Here is a 7,500-nt window from a genome sequence, read left to right on the forward strand (position 1 = left end):
GGATACATTCTCTCTATATATAGTAATATATTTTCTCTATTCATAGGGATATATCATCTATGTATGAGAATATATTTTCTCTATGTATTGGGATATATTATCTCTCTGTATAGGGATATACTCTTTCCATGTATAATGTATAGGGGTACACTATGTATAGGGATATATTCTTTCTATGTATAGGGATATACTCTCTCTATGTATAGAGATATATTCTCTCTATGTTTAGGGCTATACTTTCTCTTTGTAAAAGGATATATTCTTTCTATGCATAGGAGTACACTCTATTTATAGGTATATATTTCTCTATGCATAGGAATATATTCTTTCTATGTATAAGAGTACACTCTCTCTATGAACAGGAATATATTCTCTATATGTATAATGATAGATTCTCTCTATATAGGGATATATTTTTCTATGTATAGGAGTACACTCTATGTATAGGGAAACATTCTTCTATGCATAGGAGTACACTCTCTCTGTGTATAGGGATATAACCAGTCATCACCACAAGCCAAGTAAACGAGACCTAAGTGAAGTAACCTAAATGCAAGAGTTTCCCTAACATAAAAAAAAAAAAAGTTTTATGGTTGGCCAACCAAATAAAACTGAAAGCCGATGGATAGAGTTTTATGGTCGCCTACCGTTAGAGTTTTATTTGTTAATATAATCTCTCTCTCTCTCTCTCTCTCTCTCTCTCTCTCTCTCTCTCTCTCTCTCTCTCTCTCTCTCTCTCTCTGAACCAACATATTCGTTCTATCTTCTATCTATATTTGTCTTTTCCTCTCATCAATTTCATTATAGTATATTCTCTCTCTCTCTCTCTCTCTCTCTCTCTCTCTCTCTCTCTCTCTTCAGTTTATAAAACTAATGCAGTGAAAATAATTTGATTTAGCCCCTTATGAATAACCTTTCTCATACAATAGAGCAATCTAACAAAATAAACATGTAAAATGCATCTAAATATTACGGAACAATATTATATATGGGAAAGGTTGTTAACTATGACGAAATATAAATAAATCAAAGGAGAGAAGGAGCATGCAAGATTGCTCTTCACAAACAAATAAATAATCCTTGTACTTATTTTTTTGTTGATGCAACACAGTCGGATTCCTGGTGTCTGGTTCTATGCTGGATTCCAGGATTCCTGGTATGTACAACGTAGAATAGGTTATACGCTCGGATTATAGTTTATGTGTTAAATGAAAACATATATTCCGCAACTGCTATAATTTTCTGGTAGAATCATTTGTGGAATACATAAATGGTACACACCCATTATCTATCTATTTACCTACCTATCTATCTATGTGTATATATATATATATATATACACTGTATATATATATAACGATAAAATTGCAAGGTTGTGGGCAGATTCTATAAATACGGGGTATATTGACTGGCATACAAAGACCAGAAACAGACGAGAGTGGAAGGGCATGTCCGAGGCTTAGTTATATATACATATATATATATATATATATATATACATAAAAATATATATATATATATATATATATACACACGCACACATACACGTGTGTATGTGCGGGCTTGTGTGAGTGTGTGTGTCTGTATGTGTATGTGTTTACTTCAAGACTCAATTCCTTTTAGGCCGAGAAATCAGCATAGGTCCAGTCCCCTCAGGACGGGAAGCCCAGCATATTACAAATGTTGATCTTATTCGTCAATTTAGCAGATTTTCCAATTTCTTCAGAGAAGGGAAACGGGCTTTCTAAGTTCAGCCCTCTATTCAATTACGAGCCATCCATGATATATGGGGAGTTCTTTAGAGAGGGCCCTAGGGGGATTCCTTCTCAATAAGGACGGACTTCTACTGAGAGAGAGAGAGAGAGAGAGAGAGAGAGAGAGAGAGAGAGTACTCTTATTGGCTTTCAATTTAGAGAAGTCTGGACAAAGACGAAAGTGAATTTCCAAAATATATTTACATGGAAATCTTCCATTGCTGGACTTTTATATCAGATGGGGACTTATATGTGCAGCCTAAATACATCGAAATAACAAATAAAAGTAATTGTAATTATCATTATTATTATTATTATTATTATTATTACTATTATAATTATTAATATTATATTATTAATATTATTATTATTATTACAAGCTAGGCTATAGCCCTATAGTTGGAAAATTACGATGCTATGCCCAAGGGCTTAAACAGGAAAAAATAACCAAGTATGGAAAGGAAATAAATAAACTACAAGAGAAGATTAAACAATAAAAAATAAAATATTCCAAAAACAGTAATAACAATCCTTCATAAATGAAATTATAAAAACTTAAAAAAACAAGAGGAAGAGAAATAATAGAACAACATGTCCGACTCTGTCAAAATAAGACAAAATTGAATTTCCAAAATATATTTACATGAAAATCTTACATTGCAAGGCTTAATCAGATGGAGACTTATATTTGCAGCCTAAATAAATAGAAATAACAAATGCCAGTCTATGTAATTTGACTAAAAAACAAAAATATAACATTTTGAATAAATCTGTTTAATAAGAAATTAATTTTAAAAATTCTGTCTGGCTGCGTGATGTTGAAATTAATTTCAAGCATGCTATGAAAAGTTCGCCATGAATTCAGAGTATTAATTTGTTGGGAGTCATCCTGTTGCACAGAATTAAATCTGCATGATCCTAGCTGTCAAATATTGTCAAGATACAGCCGAGCAAATAGCCAATAGGATTAAAAAAAATTATCATACATGTCCACAAATAACTTTTTTTGTTAAGACTCTCTCTCTCTCTCTCTCTCTCTCTCTCTCTCTCTCTCACTGAGGGACCACTGAGGGACCTAGGGGAACCCAAACATAGAATAAGGTAAGGAATAAGGTAAGTCTCTCTCTCTCTCTCTCTCCCTTTATATATATTACATATATATATAACATATATATACATATATATGTAATATATATACATATATAAAATATATATATGCATATATATATTTATATATATATAATATATGTATATATATACATATCTATATATATATACATATATATATATATATATATATATGTGTGTGTGTGTGTGTGCGTGTGTGTATATTTGTGTACACATATGGATGCATATGCCTGCCTATACGAGTATAGCACAGTATATAGGAATCATATACTGAACATACCGCCCCGAGCAAATTGAAACAATGAAGTACATGATTGTTTGCCGAATGCATGAAAAAATATATAAAACAAAAAGCGCATAGGCCTAACCATTTTTATGACAACGAAAGGTCAGCAGGTTTATGGATTCAAGTCCAATGACGAATAGCTGACCTAGATTCATCCTGGACTGGGTTAGAAGAGGGGGGGGGGGGGGAATTACAAGGGGAACTAACAAGGTATTCTGTAGTTTCTCTTTTGGATTTCGTTCGAATAGTGTAAGGTAATTTAATTTCATTCTCAGCATTGCGTTAAAAGGATGTTTATGAAAAAATAAAAAATAAAATATATATATATATATATATATACACATGATGAAATCTTTATTGTTCTTTATTGGTAAAGATGTCTTCTTTTGTGTCAAAAAAAATCTCCTCGTTAAGTACATATATATATATATATATATATATATATCTAAATAAAGTCTTCAGGAATCCCTGTCTTCACTTACTGTGGTTAACCCTGAGCAATGTTATCATTTGAATCCTAACCACGTATGTACATTTGAATTCACAATATAGTTATAAACACCTTTTGTTGTTTAAAGGTTTAAAAGCCACTCATGAATGGCAGAGGCAACGGGGAGTGACATTGCCCTATCGGGCAGGACAATGCCTTAGAGACTGACCTTATACACATGATCAGCTCCCAAGCCCCTTCTCCACCCAAGCTAGGACCAAGGAGGGCCAGGCAATAGCTTCTGATGACTCAGCAGAAAGATCTATAGGCTTCCCCAAACATCCCATCCTTAGCTCACAAAGATGGTGATGTTGCAGCGACCGAAGGAGCTAACGAGTTTGAACGGGCCTCAAACCCCAGTCTGGCGTTCACCAGTAAGGGACGTTACCACATCGGCCACCACAACCCTTTGTAAGATCCTATTTTGTTTCATGTACTTTACATAATATTGCTTTAAAATTAAGGAGGAGGATAAATCAACTTAATCCTTGGCCATCTACATAATTTATGTGTTACTTAACATTTTCCTAAGGAATTATATAAACATGGGTTCATATGAGAGAGAGAGAGAGAGAGAGAGAGAGAGAGAGAGAGAGAGAGATATCCTTTTCCAGTAAATCCATCTTGCCCTGTTAACGAGATTATTAAATAATGTAGCAGTGGGTTAGCCGACTAGGGTTGGTCCTCTCCACCCCCCCCCCCACCCCGCCCCCTTTTACTATATAAGAATAAGGGAAAAGCTTTGGTTACCGGAAGGTTAATACAGGTGAAGTCCCTTTTAACAAACAGGGCTTAGGAAGACAAGTAAGGTTGTATACGTGCATTTTGTATATACATAATATACAGCGGTGTATTTATTTTACACACACACAACACACACACACATATATATATATATATACACACATATATATATACATATATATATATATATATATATTCACACACACACACACACATATATATATATACATACACACACACACACACGCATATATATATATATATATATATCAATAAAACTAAATATAGAAACTTATATACATTATATATCCATATAATGTAGAAGAGAGAGAGAGAGAGAGAGAGAGAGAGAGAGAGAGAGGAGAGAGAGAGAGAGAGAGCGCTAGTCTTGATTACAAAAAAAAAAAAAAAAAAAATCTCCAAGTACTAGTAACTGAGAAGTCAGAGAAAAATGGTTTCGATTCTCGGCGGAGGCTAAGATATTTTTTCAAGTCAAGAGTACATTACATTAAGCCTCGGGGAAAACTCCGTCCGAGGCCGAGACTCAAGAGGGGAAAGAATGAAGAATGAAGTGGTGCTCCTCAAGATTTATCTCTTTGAACTCGAGGTAAACCTATTACGAAAATACAGCGGATTGAGACTGCAGGATAAGATTAATAATTCGGTAATATATATTTGCGTAATTTGTAAGATAATCTCAATGACTTGGATAATATTTTAAGTGATAAAACTATAATAATCAACATTTGCGTTTATATTTGGGATCATCTTTTGAATGATAAAAGCTAAGAATCAACATTTGCACACACACACAACACACATATATATATATATATATATATAGAGTATATATATATATATATATATAAGTATGGAGACAGGAGCAATTACTCAAGCATAAACATTTTGGAGTAGGGAGACGCGTTCTGTTTTTTCATTCATTTATTTGCGCCGACGTTTCGTATCACCTTGATACATTTTCCAGGCTGAAACGATTACAAATCAATTGTGTATAAGTAAAAAGATACACACAACGTTTACCAACACCAAAATTAAAAAGCTTTTTAATAAATTAAGAATAAAAACAGAGTAAAAACAGAAATGCATTAACCTATTCAGTGAACAATTGCCTGCCCTTAATTTAAAACTAATTCCCATAAACCCCCGAACTATCGGCTCACTCTTCCAAGTCAAGGATAAGATCAGCCCCCTGTTTGCCTCCGGTGTCGTTTATAAGTATAATTGTCCCAGATGTGATCTCGGCACTTACATCGGTTGCACCAGGAGGCTGCTAAAAGTCCGAGTTTCCTCTCATCAGGGAATTAGCTATAGAACGGGTTGTCGACTATCAAATCCAGAACAATCAAACATAAGAAATCACAGTAAAAGTTGCAAAACACACATAGATACCAGTCATTTTAATATAATAGGAAGAACCCGACATAGAGATGAACTAACCACCCTTGAATCAATAATGATTAAGCTAACTGTACCTTCTCTTAACCACCAGTCGTCTTCCACCCAATTGTTTATTGCCTAATTACCTGTTGTTTTGTTTACACTCCCTTCCATAACAATTTTTCATGTCAGTTCTCCTTACGCTACCGCTGTGGGTAGGTGTCTTGTTCGTTCTATTACTATTATTATTATTATTATCATTATTATTATATATTTTTCTATTATTATTATTATAATTATTATTGAATTAATTTGTTTCTCTATATTCGCTCCAAGCCCTTTCACTGTTGTTCTGTGTTTCTGTTTTTACTCTGTTTTTATTCTTAATTTATTAAAAAGCTTTTTAATTTTGGTGTTGGTAAACGTTGTGTGTATCTTTTTACTTATACACAATTGATTTGTAATCGTTTCAGCCTGGAAAATGTATCAAGGTGATACGAAACGTCGGCGCAAATAAATGAATGAAAAAACAGAACGCGTCTCCCTACTCCAAAATGTATATATATATATATATATATAGTGTGTATATATATATATATATATATACACAGTATATACACTTTTGCGTTTATTTTAGGATCATCTTTCAAGTGATAAAATCTAATGAATAATATGTAAATGAAGAGTGAAAAATTACACTAATAATTAATAATATAATCAAGCATGTTGTAAGATAAAGATCTGTAAGACACACTGACTGGTCCATAAGACTGATCTCAATATATCAATAACATTAAATGTGAATCCAAGTTATAGTACTATGATCATCTGTCCCTCTGAAACATCGGAAGACAATCGAAATCTCGAATAAGAATGCACTTAATGGTATCCTTCTTCTTCTACAAATGGCGTACATAAAAATCAGTGACAAAAAGAGAAATAACCTTTGCAGAAATAACATACTAGCACAAACGCCCGCGCACACATAAAGACATTTAGGAAGGAGCCATACACACACACACACACACACACATATATATATATATATATATATATATGAACATATATCACAAGCACACGTGATTTCAATCAATGTAAATATCACCCACGAACGGCATTTAGTACCGAATTCTATCTTGGGAATATATATCCACTTGAAATTCATTTTATGAGATTCGAACCCCCACCTGTGGGCCGGAAACCATGCCAGCAACGGCTCTACCGATTGGATATATATTCCCAAGATAGAATTCGGTATTAAATGCCGTTCGTGGGTGATATTTACATATATATATATATATATATATATATAAAGACAATGTCTTGGTGGCATTCAAAAATAGAAAAAAGCTTCTCTCCGGACGAATTATCCAGCAGGTAGTTTTCAAAATAACAGGAAAAATCCATTGAAGTTTCTCCATTCATTATTTGGTGTCGACACGTGTTTCCAATCACTTTGTGATTCTTCTTCACGACTATATTGGTTGATTGAATTACACTTGATCATATAGGCTATAGAGGAGATATAAACTATGCATGTGAACAAAATATGACAAAATAAATACAGGATATAAACACATACAAACCAGTAACGGCATCCACTTGATAAGTGACACAGTTAAAGATAATTAATTTGTAAGTCATACGTTCGTAAATAAAAAAATTATACGAATACGAACAACCAAGAACAAAGAAATAAA

Source organism: Palaemon carinicauda, chromosome 14 (assembly GCF_036898095.1).
Source record: "Palaemon carinicauda isolate YSFRI2023 chromosome 14, ASM3689809v2, whole genome shotgun sequence".
Classification (NCBI taxonomy): Eukaryota; Metazoa; Arthropoda; class Malacostraca; order Decapoda; family Palaemonidae; genus Palaemon; species Palaemon carinicauda.